This window comes from Physeter macrocephalus, chromosome 4 (assembly GCF_002837175.3).
Source record: "Physeter macrocephalus isolate SW-GA chromosome 4, ASM283717v5, whole genome shotgun sequence".
Taxonomy (NCBI): domain Eukaryota; kingdom Metazoa; phylum Chordata; class Mammalia; order Artiodactyla; family Physeteridae; genus Physeter; species Physeter macrocephalus.
In genome coordinates this window covers 104,278,401-104,296,687 of record NC_041217.1, presented here as the reverse complement: position 1 = coordinate 104,296,687, position 18,287 = coordinate 104,278,401, and positions in this window count along the sequence as shown.

The following is an 18,287-nucleotide window of genomic DNA, read 5'->3' as shown; positions in this document are numbered from 1 at the left end:
CAACAGTGAGAGGCCCGCGTACCGCAAAAAAAAAAAAAAAAAAAAAAAAAAAAAAATAATAATAATAATAATAATAAGGAAAGATAGACATCTCTAAGGAGACAAAAACACAAATGCTGCCTCACTTTGTGGCAGAGCACAAGAGGAGAGACTCACAGCACCACACAAGAATATAAGAAGAATTCAACTAAAATTTTTAATAAATTGTTAAACTGAGTGTACACTAGTATGAGTGTATAAAATCCCTGATGGCTGCAGAAACAAAGAGAGTTCACACTGGCTCTTCTCCTCTGACCTCTGTTATATGCATAAAACAAATTAAGGGTAGGGCAGAAGACCAGAGAAAGCATCCTTCAATGGTGCAGGCTGGGAGAACAGGAACAGCTGCCACAGCAGAAAAGACACAAAGCCCTGCCCCACCCTGCTTTTCTACAGAACAAAATCTTTAGGTTGCTGGGGTAAAGGCAACAAACCCTGGCACCCCAAAGGCACATATATAAACCCACTTTTGCTGAGGGAAGGGTAAAAAACAATACTCTCTTCCTTTGGGGGAGGGGTAGGACACTGTCCTGAACTCAGGCCTTTAGAGACCTCCTATAACTGGGAGAAAGGCAAGAAACTCTCTTCTCCACAAGACCTGACACAGAAAAAGGCAGAGTTTGGCGATGATGGAGAAAGGGGCAGGATCACAAAGGAAGTCTCACCTCTAAGACTCAGGGATACAGGGCTTGCCTAAGAGTAAGGTCAAATTATGACACTAGAAACTTTCCCAACTCCTACCACCAGGCTAGCAAGCTCCAAGTAAGAAGCAAAAACAATCTATCACCAGCAGGGGAAAAACATGAACAAGAAGAGACCACTTATAAGACACAGCTACATAGGAAAAGCCAAAAGCTAAGAGTAGAACACAAACATTGCCAAAAACCCTTCAGTAACTCAGGTCCCAACCTAAACAAAGAGTAACCCTAGAAGCTTTGATGCCAAGTCTAAACCCAACTCAGCTCCTGATTATATTAACTCAGCTCCTGATTATATTAACTCAACTCCCCTAAAAACACACACACACACACACACACACACACACACACACACACACGACCTAGCATTACAAAAGTTGTGCTGATTTCAGTCATAAATACTATTTACCTAAGTCTTTGCTTTCCTATACATGATGCCCAACATTTAATCAAAAATTATTTTTAAAAAACACTAAAAACAAATGAGGGAAAATTGCACTATCAAAAGACAAAGCAATCAGCATAACCAGAATCAGATGTTGGAACTATCAAACTATAATTAATATGGGAAAAGCTTTAAGAGAAAAGGTGGACAACATGCATACAGCAAATTTCAGCAGATATTTGGAAACTATAAGGAATAGAAAAATGGAAATGTTCTAACATGTATAAAAACCTGGTATTAGACATGAAATATGCCTTCAACAGGCTCATCAGTAGAACCAACACACTCAAGGAAAAAAACAGTGAACTTAAGGACAGGTCAATAGGTATTATCCAAACACTAAGAAAACGAGTGAATAAAACAGAACAGAGCACCCAAGAGTTGTGGGATAATATCAAATGATCTAACATACCAGAAAGACGAATAGAACAAGCTAGAGAAATATTTGATAAGATAACGGCCAAGAATTTTCCTAAAATAATGAAATATAGCAAACCACAAATCAGAGAAACTCAGAAAACCCCAAAAAGGATGAACACTAAAAACAAGAAACAAAACAAACAAAAAACAGCCCTTTACACATACACATACAAACAGGCACACACTTCTCAGTAAATCATATTCAAACTGCTGAAAACCAATAACAAAGAGAAAATTCAGAAGGCCAAACAAAGATGGGGGGAAAAAGACATATAACATACTGAGTAAAAAAGACATGAATTATAGCAGACTATTTGTCATAAACTATACAATCTAGAAGACAATAGAGTGACACCTTTAAAATCCTGAAAAGAGGGAAAAAAATCTCTCCTAAGAATCCTATACCCACTGAAAATATCTTTCTATCAAAAGCTGAAAGAATTCATTACCAACAGACCTGCACTACAAAATATGTTTTTTAAAAAGTTCTTTAGTAATAAGAAATACAATGTCAGAAAGAAACTTGATAGTATACAATGAAATTATATCTCCAGAAATGATTAAAATAAAGGCAAATGTTAAAGGTATTTTCCTCATTTTAACATCTCTAAAAGATAATTGATAATTTTAAAACGGTAGCAATGAATTCAGGGCTTATAGTACAATATATGTAAAAGTAAAGTATATGACAAAGATTGCATAGAAGATTAAAGGAAAGAGGGACAGATTGGGAATATGCTGTTGTAAAGTTCTTATGTAATATGTGAAGTAGTACGATACTATTTGAAGTTAGATTGTGATTATATAAATATATATATTTAAGTACTAAGAAACAACTAAGAAAATCTTAAAAAGAAACATAAATAATAAGCCAAGTAATGGCGATAAAGGGGAATTTTTAAAAATACTCAATGCAAAAGCAGACAAGGAAAAAAAGAAAAAGAAGAGCAAAGGTAATGGAGCAAACAACAAACCACTAGCAAAATGATAGATATAATTCTAACCATGTCAATTACTACATTAAATATAAATAAAATTCTTCATTTTAAAAACAGAGATTACCAAACAGCAAAAAAGCAAGACCCAACTTCATAGTGTCTATAAGAAACCCACTTTAAACCTAAAGATGTAAATAGATTAAAAGTATAGGATGGAACTATACATATCTTACAAAACATCAACAAAAGAAGGCTGGAGTGACTATACTAAGACCAGGAAAAGTAGAGAGCAAAACAAGGAATATTATAATGATAAAAGGGTTAATTCACTAAGAAGACAAAACAATTCTAAATGTTTACATTCCTAACAGATAGGGTTTAGAATACACAAAGCAAAAACTGATAGAGGTGAAAGGACAAATAGACACATCCACAATTATACGTGGTGACTTCAATGGTAATTAACAGAACAAAAAACCAGAAATCCAGTAAGGATACAGGGAGCCTGAACAACACAATTAACCAACTTGATATAACTGACAGCCAACACCAGCAGAATACATATTCTTCTAAGTGCACATAGATCATTCACCAAGAAATATTCAAGCCCCTCAAAATTTAAAATAATTGAAATGATACCAAGTATGTTCTCTGGCAATGACAGAATTAAACTAGAAATCAAAACCAGAAACATACCTCAAAAATTTCCCCAAATATTTGGAATTAAACAATGTACTTCTAAATAACCCATTGGTCAAAGAGAAAGTAAGAAGAGCAATTAGAAAATATTTTAATTAAAATAAAAATTAAAATAAAATAAAATAAAAATGCAACATACCAAAATTTATGAGATGCAGCTCACAATGCATAAACAATGCATAAAGAGAAGTGCAGAGCATTAAATTCTTTTATTGGGGAAAAAAAGAGGTCTCAAATCAATGACCTAAGCTTCCATCTTAAGAAACAAGAAAAAGAAGTGCAAATTAAACTCAAAGCAAGCAAGAAAAAAGAAATAATAAAAAGAAGAGCAGAAATCAATGAATTTGAAAATAGAAAAAAAAAACAATTAAACAAAAAGCTAGTTTGAAAAGATGAATAAAAGTAACAAACTTCCAGCCAGACTGATTAAGAAAAAAGAAAAGAAGACTACAGATAATACAGTCATAGGAATAATAAGTGAATATTACAAACAACCCATGGACATCTACTTGACAAAGCAGATGAAATGGACAGTTTCCTTAAAAGACACAAACTACCAAAGCTTACTCAAGAAGAAATAAATAATTTGAATTTTCCTGTATCTACTAAAGAAAATAAATTTTCAATTAAGAACATCCTACAAAGAAAACTACAGGCCTAGATGGCTTTAATGGTAAAATCTCTTAAACTTTTAAAAGGAAAAAAATAATTAAAAATGTCAACACTACACAAACTCTTCCAAAAATAGAAGAGGAATGAGCACTTTGTCTCATTTTATAAGCTAGCCCATTACCCTGATACTCAAACCAGACAAAGATGTTACCACAAACCATTATCTTTCATGGACATAGACACAAAAACTCCCATAAAATATTAGCAAATCAAATCCAGGAGTATATTTGTAAAAGGAATATAGCATGACCAAATAGAATTTATCCCAGGAATGCAAGGTTAGTTCAACATTTGAAAAATCAAACAACGTAATTCACCACATCAAGACTAAAAGAGAACCTGTTATCATCATCTCAGTAGACACAGGAAAAAAAAAAACAAAAACACCCTTGATAAAATTCAACATCCATTCACCATAAAATCTCTCAGCAAACTAGAAATAGAAGAGAAATTCCTCACTCTAATAAAGGGCACTTACCAAAAACCTATAGCTAAAATCATACATAATAGTTAAAGACCAAATGTTTTCTCACAAGATAAGAAACAAGGCAGACATGTCTGTTCTCACCATTTGTAATTAACATTTAAATGAAGGACATAGCCAGTGAGAGAAAGAAAGAAAAAGAAATAAAAGCCATACCCATTTAAAAGAAAGAAAGAAAACTTCACTGTCTCTCCTTACAGATGATATCATTGTTATTTAAGGAGAAAAATTTAAAGAATATGCACAAAAAGCTAGTAAAACTAATAAGTCAGTTTAACAAAATCACAGGACAATCTATACTAGCAATGCAATTGGAAATTTAGTTTTTTTAAATATCATTTCCAATATCACCAAAAATGAAATACTTGTGTATAAATTTAACAAAATATATACAAGATCTGTACATATGTTGAAAACTACAAAACACCAATGAAAGAAATCAAAGAAGACCTAAATAAATACAGATATACATATTTAATGATTGGAAGATTCAATATTGTTAATGTGTCAATTCCTATCAAATAGATTTTTTTTTTTTTTTTTTTTTGGCCACATTGCTTGGCTTGTGGGATCCTAGTTCCAGGCCCTGGAAGTGAAAGTGCCGAGTCCTAATTACTAGACCACCAGGGAATTCCCTCAAATACATTTATAGATTCAACACAATTCAAATCAAAATCACAGCAGGATCCTTTGCTGAAATCTACAAGCTAATTCTAAAATGTATACAAAGAATCAATGGAAATAGAATACAGATGTACAGATCTAGCCTCCTTCCCTCAATTTGGGACAACTCTGAAGGACCATATGGTTTCAGTGCTCCCTGTAGATGAGCTGAGACCTCAGTTACAACTGCACTGTGGGGCGACTTCTCCTTCTGCCCAATCCCACCTTCCTCAGTTCCTTACAAGGAACTACTGAGGGAAGAGACCAAGCTCCAATGGACCTTCGATATACAAGTCTCCATCTCAAAGTCAGTTTCCAGGAAATCATATCTAATTCAGTAAGTTTGAATGAGTGTCTACAAATGAAAAGTTGACTACTTAAGGGGTGATTTGATTAAAAAAAAATAGACCAATGTGAAACAGAAAATGTGCTGTGTCAATTTAGGAATATAATCTGTAAGTTTAACTCTGATTCCTGAAGAAGCCTGTAAGAAAAAAGATGTATACACTATATGATTACATTTATAAAACATTCTTGAAATTAAAAAATTGTAGAAATGTAGACTAGATTAGTGGTTGCCAGGGGTTAAAGAAAGGATGGGAGTGGGAAGGAAGCAGATGTGGCTATAAAAGGGCAACGTGAGGAATCCCTGTGGTGATGGAAATGTTTGTTATCTTGACTATATCAATGTAAACATCCTGGTTGTGCAAGTGTACTATAATTTTGCAATATGTTACCATTGGGGGAAACTGGGTAAACAGTACATGAAATCTCTTTGTATTATTTCTCACAACTGCACATGGACCTATAATCATCTCAAAATCAAAAGTTTAAAGAAAAGAAAAATATTTGTGTGTCTATGGAAAACATTAATGGACAGCTTTTCAAAAACTGAACTTGAGTGACTTTATTCTAGCATAGTTCCAAGACAGGATAGAGTAAAATATAATATGAAAGATCAGACATTTTACAAATTATAGTTTACTAGTTAGTTTCATCAGGAGACTCATGGAATCTTCCTTTAGTCATAAAAGTAAGTATGCTCTGAACACAAATTTTAAGAGGGCTTTATAAATCTAAGAAAAGTAGGAATAACTATTTGAAGTCATCTTATGTACACATTTTGAATTTTCTTATGTCTCCTGAAAAACATCTATAACCAATATATCTATCCTATAAGTGTTAACGGGGAACAAAAAAAAAAAGCACAGTTTCTGAAGTTGGTGCCTGAAAAAGGCCTCTGAACCAATAGAAATGGAATTAAGTTGACAATGACCATAAGTTCCAAACTCAGTCCTCAGGATTCTGAGAGTGAACATAGCATAATCTTAAAAGATGGTTATCAAAGGTAAGGGCAAAAGAGAGAGAAAGAAGAAACAGACAGAGATATCTAATTGAAAGGAATTGAAATTTTGCTCATTTCAAAATTTCCTTTTCATTAACAGATAAAAAGACCATTTATTTTTGTTTTTAGAAAACATTCCTTGTGTTTTATAAGCTATAGATAATTCATGCCACTAATTTGTTTTAAAAGAATTTTTAAATAATTGGTTCAACCAGTATCAAAAAGTATTAATATTTTCTATGATAAAATTTAACATATGATATAGATTAGGATACAACCTTACAATGGAATACTCTGCAACAGTTAAAAATAATGAGTCAACTTTCTACAATCAACTTACAAAGTGGAGATTCAATGTCCATCTTTAAGGGTTACTCAGTGGATTAAATGTAATCCATAAAAAGAGCCCTGTAGAAGACATAAAACAAATAGCAGTACTTCCTTCATCCCTACTCCCCTTATCCACACTACTGTGGCCCTGGGATGCTGATAAGCCAGAAAAAATTACTTGGCAGTTATGCTCTGAAATACGATAATGTTTCTGAAGGTCAATAAAACATATTCAGAAGCCCAGTGGTGTTTCCTATTCTTTCCTTCATCCCCCATGGAGTCAAGCCAGCAATGAAGCACCTGAATCTTATTTGAAGCTTCATTAAAATTCTAGAGTAGACACTTAATGGTATTGTCTTGGTTTGGGTTCCATCAAAAGCAGAGTCTGATACACAGAAATAAACTCAAAATGGATTAAAGAAATAAATGTAAGACCAGATACTATAAAACTCTTAGAGGAAAACATAGGCAGAACACTCTCTGACATAAATTGCAGCAATATCTTTTTTGATCTGTCTCCTAGAGTAATGGAAATAAAAACAAAAATAAACAAATGGGACCTAATTAAACTCAAAAGCTTTTGCACAGCAAAGGAAATCATAAAAAAAATGAAAAGACAACCCATAGAATGGGAGAAAATATTTGCAAATGATGTAACCAACAAGAGATTAATCTCCAAAATTTACAAACAGCTCATGCGGCTCAATATCAAGAAAACAAACAACCCAATCAAAACATGGGCAGAGACCTAAACAGACATTTCTCCAAAGAATACATACAGATGGCCAACAGGCACATGAAAAGATGCTCAGCACAACTAATTATTAGAAAAATGCAAATCAAAATTACAGTGAAATATCACCTCACACCAGTCAGAATGGCCATCACCAAAAAGTCTACAAACAATAAATGTTGGAGAGGATGTGGAGAAAAGGGAACCCTCCTACACTGTTGGTGGGAAGGCAAATTGGTACAGTCGCTATGGAGAACGATATGGAGGTTCCTCAAAAAACTAAAATAGAGCTATCAGATGATCCAGCAATCCCACTCCTGGGCATATATCTGGAGAAAAACATGGTTTGAAAGGATACATGCACCCCAATGCTCACTGCAGCACTGTATACAATAGCCAAGACATGGAAGCAACCTAAATGTCCATCAACAGAGGAATGGATAAAGAAGATGTGATACATATGTATACAATGGAATATTACTCAGCCATTTAAAAGAATGAAATAATGCCATTTGAAGCAACATAGATGGACCTAGAGATTGTCATACTAAGTGAAGTAGGTCAGACAAAGACAAAAATCATATATCACTTACATGTGGAATCTAAAAAAAAGAAATGATAAAATGAACTTACTTACAAAACAGAAACAGACTCACAGACTTAGAGAATGAATTTATGGTTACCAGGGAGGAAGCGTCAGGGCGGGGGGCAGGGGGGAGGGATAGGTTGGGAGTTTGGGACTGACATGTACATACTGTTATATTTAAAACAGATAACCAACAAGGACTGCTGTATAGCACAGGGAACTCTGCTCAATATTCTGTAATAACCTAAATGGGAAAAGAATTTTAAAAAGAAGAAATACATGTATATATATAACTGAATCACTTTTCTGTATACTGAAACTAACACAACATTGTTAATCAACTATACTCCAATACAAAATAAAAATTTAAAAATAAGCAGAGTGAGACAAGGCCTTGGGTACAAGTGATTTCTTGGGAGATGATTCCAAGAAGCAGGGGTGAGGAAACCAGGAGAGTAAAAAAAGAAAGAAGGAAAAAACCAGAATAAGTCTGTATACCAAGATCCCCACTCCAGGCAGTGAGGACTGGAACCAGTCAGGACCACTTGAGAAGCATACACAAAGCCCCCCAGAATTGTCCACCCAAAGGACAGGAGGCTGGAGCATTTTTCCACTGTGTTCTGTCCCTCACTGGTTGAGGGTTGACCTTGGGGGTGTTAACATCCCCACACTTTGGGGCTGCACGTGCATGGAGACTGAACAGGCTCCTGCAGCATCAGAGAAAGCCCCGGGGAAGAGGGGAGAAAGACAAACGGTGCACACATGAAGCATGGCGTTATCAGCACAAGGTGAGTATGAACTTGCATGGAACTGTCCATTGCAGCTGCAGCTACAAACCGAGGTGGGCTGAGAAGAGATGACATTGGGAGCCAGAGGCATTTGCTACATACATCATCCAGAAAAATTCTGGCCAAGTTACTGCTGCTAAAAGAACAAACATGCCACAATTGTCATAATTTTCCTTCTTGTCTTCCTTCTCGAATATGGCAGTAACAATTATATGTTTAAAGCTTGTGGCATTTCTTCAGTGATCCAAATGCTGGGAACAAACTTGTGCATATTTCTTTGACAGAACTGAGGAGCTCAGCAGGCATGACACTGACTTCTGGATGTTTACTACTCTTAACAGCTCTCATAACTATGCTCACTATTCTTAAAAAAAAGGGGGGGGGGCTGAATATTCCTATTTTGGGTGGCTGATAAATGACATGTTTACCTCTTCTCCCTCCCCAAAATCCAAAACTTACAGAATAAATATATTTTTTAACAATCTACTGCAATGCCAGAAGCAGAGGAGAGGTGCCACCTGCAAATCAAAACAAGGGGAAATTTCTGGAGACTATAAAGCCACTGAGAAAAGGCTGACAAAGGCAATAGAGTAAGGCCTCTCCTCTGCTATTTGCCCTTATTTTCACTGCCACAGGAACAGCTGCAAACACAGTCACCTGTGCTGTGGGTACTGCAAAAGCATATACAACACTTGAATCCCAAGCAATGAGACACAGAAGTCTTTTAGCTTTAGTAACTCTGAAAAGGGGTCTATTTCTATGTCATGATGGCTATTCTTGGCAGAAGACTAACAGGTACTGAGAATTTGTGGCTTCCAGAACACTTATTTCAGAAAGACATGTTAATATACCCTTTCAATGCAGTCTACATGGTCAAACCCCACCGCTCCCTCCCACAAGGCAGGAGATGTTCCAACAGAGAGCACGGCCTATGTACTAAAAGGTTCTCATAAAACTTGAGTTACATTGCTCTTCCTGTGTAATAACCCAAATGGTTAATACAAAGTAGCTTTTGAATCTTTCTCCTCTGTATTTTATCAGTGAGGGACTGTTGGAAGAACAAGGGTCAAAGACAAGTCGGCAGCTAGGAATTGGCTTTAAAGTTTGTAATGAACCACGAAGTGCTGACCCTCCCATCTAGTCTCTCTACCCAATACAGGAACTGAAAAGATTAGAAGCACAGAGCACCAGCATAAAGAGAAATCTGCCCCCTGCATAGAGCCATGAGAACAGATTTCCAAAGCTGGACTTATGACGGAGGAGATTCCTGGACTTGGTGCGGAGCAGAGAAATGGGAGAGTCTCCAGGTAATTTAAAGGCCACAATGAGAGACGAGGAGCATTGTACAACGATCCTAGCCATTGCGTGTTAAGCAGAATAATGGTTTCCCAAATGGCATTCACATCCTAATCCCCAGGACCTTACATGGAAAAAGGGAGTTTGCAGATATGAATATGTTAAGGATTTGGAGACGGCGAGATTATCCTGGATTTTCCGGTGGCATCCAATGTATTCACAGGAGAGGAATCATCGGACTGAAAATAAGAAAACTAAATGAAAGTCTATGTACCGAAATGCTAAGGTCCATAACCCAGAACTTTGGCAGCCAGATTTAAAACTACAAAAAGGAGATGGGGGATCTCTTTCTAGGAGTATTGACTAGCCTAAGACAAAAGAACTACAGATTCTCACACTTGGGTATCCCAGTGAAAAATCAGTGTCACCAAATCAATGTGACTCTGTGGTGAAGCCACTAAGCTACAAGTCCCAGTCACATAAATACCCAAAAGTGAAGTTTCCAGTTACCTTCATGCTTTAGTGGGACTGCACAACCAAAAATCAACAGATGTTTGAGAAAAGTTAAGAGATGAAAACATAATAACAGGACTGGGAGAGGGCAATTTAGATGAAATAAACAATGTTAAGAAGAAGAGGGGTTTTTTTTAAGTAAACAGTTACTCTGAGAGATAAGAGATGTTTTATCACTGAAACAAGGCCAAAATAATATTTTATAAGGAGCATTCAAAGATCACAAAAGAGTTCTTAAAATTAAAAAGCTTGAGAGCAGAAATGTTTTTTTAAATCAGTAAAAGTGTCAAAAGATAAAGTTGATAAAATCTCCCTGAAAGTAGAACAAAACAATAAAATAATGGATAACAGTCAAGTGAATATCTAAGAGTGCCAGAAAAAAAGAAAACATAGAAAGTGAAGAGTAACTTATCAAAGAAATAATATAAGAAATTTTCTCAGAACATAAGGATATAAAACTCTATATTAAAAAGGCCCACAGGGCTTCCCTGGTGGCACAGTGGTTGAGAGTCCGCCTGCCGATGCAGGGGACACGGGTTCATGCCCTGGTCCGGGAAGATCCCACATGCCGTGGAGCGGCTAGGCCCGTGAGCCATGGCCACTGAGCCTGCGCATCCGGAGCCTGTGCTCCACAACGGGAGAGGCCACAACAGTGAGAGGCCCGCGTACCGCAAAAAAAAAAAAAAAAGGCCCACAATCATAAACGAGAAAAATATGCCCAGAATCATCATGAAATTATCACTGTAATGGAATAAAAATGGCCATAAAATCTTCCACAGAGGGAAGTTAAATACAAAAGTTAGAAAATAAAATGATATCAGGCTTCTCAAGTGCAATATTAAAAACTAGAAAGAAATGAATCAATGCTTTCAAAATTCTGTTAGAAAATTATTTCCAAATCAAAATTCTACACCAAGCAGAATATGCATAATGTAAAGTAACTATATACCCCTGGAAAACCTCTCCTTCCATTAAATAAGAGCAACAGAAAAAATAAATCTCAAAAAAATATATGTCTTCTGTACCATTTATCAGGAAACTACTGGAGAATGAATTCCATGAAAGTGCAGGAGCAAGAAAGGAGAAAATTCAGGAATTAGGGTATAAGGAATCTAACACAAGGGTGCAGGCTTAGAAAACAGTCCTTCTAGATTGGAGCAAGAGGATGTAAGATTCCAGAATGGATGAGTGGGAGGGGGGGCCTGACTGGTTACCTATTATTTTTTGACCATGAGAAAACTAATATTTAAAGAGATTCTACATTTGCTTTGGGGGGAGAATTAGTGATGAAGCAAATCTTAAAATAAGGCAATTATAAACTGCGAGAAAACCAAAAAGTTGAATAACAAGGGAAATATAATCATAGTTTCTTCTTTGGCTCAAGAGTGAAAATACTTATATAGTCATAATAAAGCTACTCAGAACCTTAGTCCTCCCAGTTATAAAATGAATAAATAAATAATAGTACATACCCACTAGAATTATTGTGATAACAGAATTAATTCATGAATATAAGCACTTAAAGTTATGCCTGGCTCATATTAAGTATTCAGTAAATGTTAGCTGTGTTGTTAGCTACTTGTGAAGTAAATACTGAAAATTTATTTACCAAAAATTATGGTATAACTATATTGGGAGGATAGAGAGAAGTTCTTTTTTCTTGGATAATAATAAGTCAAAACCATGTAAGCACATTATTTAGAAACCTGGGGGTAAATACCAGAAGAAATAGCCAAAAGAAATGAAAGTGGGTATCTTTTGGGAGTGGTGGCAAGGGAAAAATAGGTACTAAAGTTGTTTAGTATAATCTTTTTAATAGTATTTGACTCTGAAAACTTTTTGCAGATTTTCATTATGAATAAAAACAATGAAGCAACAGAAATAAACAAGGAAAATGCTAAAACAAAAGAGTGGCCATATCTGACAATACATAATTCAAACTCAAAATTCAAAACATGTCAAAGACTATAATTATCAAGAATATAAAATTGTTGTGAACCACTATATACCTAACAACATAATAAAACTGAAATAAAAGTAAAAATGAAAGGGTAATTTGACAAATTCTCAATTATACAGAGAGGCTTTAACATACCTCAGAAACTGACAAATGAAATGGAACAAAAATAAATTTATAAAATAGGATATGTGAATAATACATTTTAAAAGTGTAATTTAATACTTTTATATAAGAGACTTTCATAGCAACAGACAATACCTTCATTTCAAAAACTAAGGAAACATTCATAAAAGTTGACTATATATTAAGTCCTCAAAGAAACTTTCATGGAATTTAAAATATAAAAGCCAAAATTTCTAACACATAATCCACAGTTAGAAAATTAATGAAAGGGGAAAAAAGATGATCTGACTGGCAGTTTAAAACACCCTTTTAAATAACTACTGAGATTAAAAAGATAAACGGAGAACATATCTGAATGTAAAAAAGAGAAAGAATGCATCTGAGAGAAGAAAAAGGTAAATCCAAAAAAACACTGAAAAGTTTTTTTAAAAGGAAGGAGTATTTTGTGCTGCTAGATATTAAAATGAACAAAAAAACTGTACAGTAAACAAAAGAGAATGGTCCTGAAACCCCATCAATGCATCCAAGCATATACAAATATGGCACTTCAAATCAGTGTGGAAAGGATTAATTACTCAATAAATGTGCTGAGATCACCAGTTAGCTATTTAGAAGGGAAAAAAAGTTGATTCTTACATTGTTATTCAACAAAAGAAATAAGTTTCACTTAGTTTAAGAATTAAAAATTTTAGAACTTGCGCATGGAAGGGGAGAGGCAGCACCTCCAAAGGGGGGCCTCTGGAGTGTGGAGTTCTGGTTTTGGAGCCATGTGGCTGACAGGCTCCTGGTGCTCTGGCCGGGTGTCAGGCCTGTGCCTCTGAGGTGGGAGAGCTGAGTTCAGGACATTGGTCCACCAGAGACCTCCCGGCTCCACGTAATATCAAACGGTGAAAGATCTCCCAGAGATCTCTTACTCAACACTAAGACCCATCTCCACTCAACTACCAGCAAGCTACAGTGCTGGACACTCTATGCCAAAAAACTAGCAAGACAGGAACACAACACCACCCATTAGCAGAGAGGCTGCCAAAAATCATAATAAGGCCACAGACCCCCCCAAAACACACCATTGGATGCAGTCCTGCCCACCAGAAAGAAAAGATCCAGCCTCATCCACCAGAACACAGGAACCACTCGCCTCCACCAGGAAGCCTACACAACCCACTGAACAAACCTTAGCCACTGGGGTCACACACCAAAAACAATGGGAAATATGAACCTGCAGCCTGAAAAAAGGAGACCCCAAACACAGTAAGTTAACGAAAATGAGAAGACAGAGAAACACACAGCAGATGAAGGAGCAAGGTAAAAACCCACCGGACCAAAAAAATGAAGAGGAAATAGGCAGTCTACGTGAAAAAGAATTCAGAGTAATGAGAGTAAAGATGATCCAAAATCTTGGAAATAGAATGCAGAAAATATAAGAAACGTTTAACAAGGACCTAGAAGAACTAAAGAGCAAACAAACAATCATGAACAGCAGAATAAATGAGATTAAAAATTCTCTAGAAGGATACAGGATAAATCCAAGGAGAAACACGCCAAGACACATATTAATCAAACAATCATAAATTAAATACAAAGAAAAAATATTAAAAGCAGCAAGGATAAAACAACAAATTACATACAAGGGAATCACCATAAGGTTAACAGCTGATCTTTCAGCAGAAATTCTTCAAGCCAGAAGGGAGAGGCACGATATATTTAAAGTGATGAAAGGGAAAAACCTACAACCAAGATTGCACTACACAGCAAGGATCACATTCAGATTGGATGGAGAAATTAAAACCTTTACAGACAAGCAATAGCTAATAGAATTCAGCACCACCAAACCAGCTTTACAGCAAATGCTAAAGGAACTTCTCTAGGCAGGAAACACAAGAGAAGCAAAAGACCTACAATAACAAACCCAAAACATTAAGAAAATGGTAATAGGAACATACATATCAATAATTACCTTAAATGTAAATGGATTACATGCTCCAACCAAAAGACACAGACTGGCTGAATGGATACAAAAACAAGGCCCATATACATGCTGTCAACAAGAGACCCACTTCAGGCCTAGGGACACATACACACTGAAAGTGGAGATGGAAAAAGATATTCCATGCAACTGGAAATCAAAAGAAAGCTGTAGTAGCAATTCTCATATCAGACAGAATAGACTTTAAAATAAAGACTATTCCAAGAGACAAAGAAGGACACTACATAATGATCAAGGAATCAATCCAAGAAGAAGATATAAAGCAATACTCATATCAGATAAAATAGACTTTAAAAAAGAATATTCCAAGAGACAAAGAAGGACACTACATAATGATCAAGGAATCAATCCAAGAAGAAGATATAAAGATATAACAATTGTAAATATTTGTGCACCCAAGATAGGAGCACCTCAATACATAAGGTAAATGCTAATAGCCATAAAAGGGGAAATCGACAGTAACACAATCATAGTAGGGGACTTTAATACCCCACTTTCACCAATGGACAGATCATCCAAAATGAAAACAAATAAGGAAACACAAACTTTAAATGATACATTAAACAAGATGGACTTAATTGATATTTATAGGACATTCCTTCCAAAAACAACAGAATACACTTTCTTCTCAAGTGCTCATGGAACATTCTCCAGGATAGATCATATCCTGGGTCACAAATCAAGCCCTGGTAAATTTAAGAAAATTGAAATCATATCAAGTATCTTTTCCAACCACAATGCTATAAGACTAGATATTAATTACAGGGAAAAAATCTGTAAAAAAATACAAACACATGGAGGGTAAACAATACACGACTAAATAACCAAGGGATCACTGAAGAAATCAAAGAGGAAATCAGAAAAATACCTAGAAACAAATGACAATGAAAACATGATGACCCAAAACCTATGGGATGCAGCAAAAGCAGTTCTAAAGGGAAGTTTAACCTAAAGCAATTAGAGAAAGAAGAACAAAAAAACCCCAAAGTTAGCAGAAGAAATCATAAAGATCAGATCAGAAATAAATGAAAAAGAAATAAAGGAAACAATAGCAAAGATCAATTAAACTAAAAGCTGGTTCTTTGAGAAGATAAATAAAATTGATAAACCATTAGCCAGACTCATCAAGAAAAAAAGGGACAATATGGAATCTAAGAAAAAAAAAAAGTCATGAAGAACCTAGGGATAAGATGGCAATGGAGACGCAGACCTACTAGAGAATGGACTTGAGGATGTGGGGTGGGGAAGGGTAGGCTGTGACAAACAGAGAGTGGCATGGACATATATACACTACCAAACGTAGAATAGATAGCTAGTGGGAAGCAGCCGCATAGCACAAGGAGATCAGCTCGGTGCTTTGTGACCACCTACAGGGGTGGAATAGGGAGGGTGGGAGGGAGGCAGACGCAAGACGGAAGAGATATGGAAACATGTGTATGTGTATAACTGATTCACTTTGTTATAAAGCAGAAACTAACACACCATTATAAGGCAATTATACTCCAATAAAGATGTTAAAAATAAAATAATAATTTAAAAAAATTATTATGAAGAATTAAAGGAGACCATGTCTCTAAAAGGCTTAGCAGGATACCTGATACATTCAAGTTGCTCCATTTTCCTGAATGAGAGGTGAGGAGGACATGGGGGTGGAGTGGGGAAAACGAGGGTTTTCCAACAACCTGTTTGCTTAAAGATAGAGTTAGTACTACTGACCATTCTGAAGTTTAAAGGAGAAATGAGCTCAAAAGGTACCCAGGGAGACCTGGGATGGACCAAAATATAGCTTCAAGAGGAAATGGAGTTGAGTGGTGAGATAAGGAGTGTAAACTTCAGAAAGACTGACAGATCCTAACACCCACTCGGCCACTTTCTAACTAACTGTGTGCCTTTGGAACTATTTAACCTCTCTAGCCTGTTGCCCTGTATGTGAAGTAGTAATGATGATACCTGTCTCAGTATGATTATAATAGAGCTCTGGTTTCTTTGGCCAACCTGTTTCTTTCATCCTCTGAGATTTGATTTCCCCTCTCTCAAGGAAGGGCTTTTGTAGCCGAAAAGCACAACATTCTGAGACTGAACCAGGAAGAAACAGAAAATATAAACAGAACAATCACAAGCACTGAAACTGAGACTGTGATTAAAAATCTTCCAACAAACAAAAGCTCAGGACCAGATGGCTTCACAGGCAAATTCTATCAAACATTTAGAAAAGAGCTAACACCTACCCTTCTCAACCTCTTCCAAAATATAGCAGAGGGAGGAACAAACACATTCTATGAGGCCACCATCACACTGATACCAAAACCAAAGATGTCACAAAGAAAGAAAACTACAGGCCAATATCACTGAACATAGATGTAAAAATCCTCAACAAAATACTAGCAAACAGAATCCAACAGCACATTAAAAGGATCATACACCATGATCAAGTGTGGTTTATCCCAGGAATGCAAGGATTCTTCATATACGCAAATCAGTCAATGTGATACACCATGTTAACAAATTGAAGGAGAAAAAGCACATGATCATCTCAATAGATGCAGAAAAAGCTTTCAACAAAATTCAACACCCATTTATGATAAAAACCCTCCAGAAAGTAGGCATAGAGGGAACTTTCCTCAACATAACAAAGGCCGTATATGACAAACCCACAGCAAACATCGTTCTCAAAGGTGAAAAAGTGAAAGCATTTCCTCTAAGATCAGGAACAAGACAAGGTTGTCCACTTTCACCACTATTATTCAACATAGTTTTGGAAGTTGTAGCCAGAGCAAACAGAGAAGAAAAAGAAATAAAAGGAATACAAATTGGAAAAGAAGTAAAGCTGTCACTGTTTGAAGATGACACAATACTATACATAGAGAATCCTAATGATGCTACCAGAAAACTACTACAGCTAATCAATGAATTTGGTAAAGTAGCAGGATATAAAATTAATGCACAGAAACAGATGGAGAGATATACCATGTTCTTGGATTGGAAGAATCAACATTGTGAAAATGACTAAACTACCGAAAGCAATCTACAGATTCAATGCAAGCCCTGTCAAACGAACAATGGCATTTTTCACAGAACTAGAAGAAAAAATTTCACAGTTTGTATGGAAACACAAAAGACCCCAAATAGCCAAGCAATCTTGAGAAAGAAAACTGGAGCTCGAGGAATCAGGCTCCCAGACTTCAGACTATACTACAAAGGTACAGTAATCAAGACACTATGGTACTGGCAGAAAAACAGAAATACAGATCAATGGAACAACATAGAAAGCCCAGAGATAAACCCACACACATATGGTCTTTTGCACAGCAAAGAAAGCCATAAACAAGACAAAAAGAAAATTCTCAAAATGGGAGAAAATATTTTCAAATGAAGCAACTGACAAAGGATAATCTCCAAAATTTACAAGCAGCTCATGCAGCTCAATAGCAAAAAAAACAAACAACCCAATTCAAAAATGGGCAGAAGGCCTAAATAGACATTTCTCCAAAGAAGATATACAGATTGCCAACAAACACATGAAAGAATGCTCAACATCATTAATCATTAGAGAAATGCAAATCAAAAC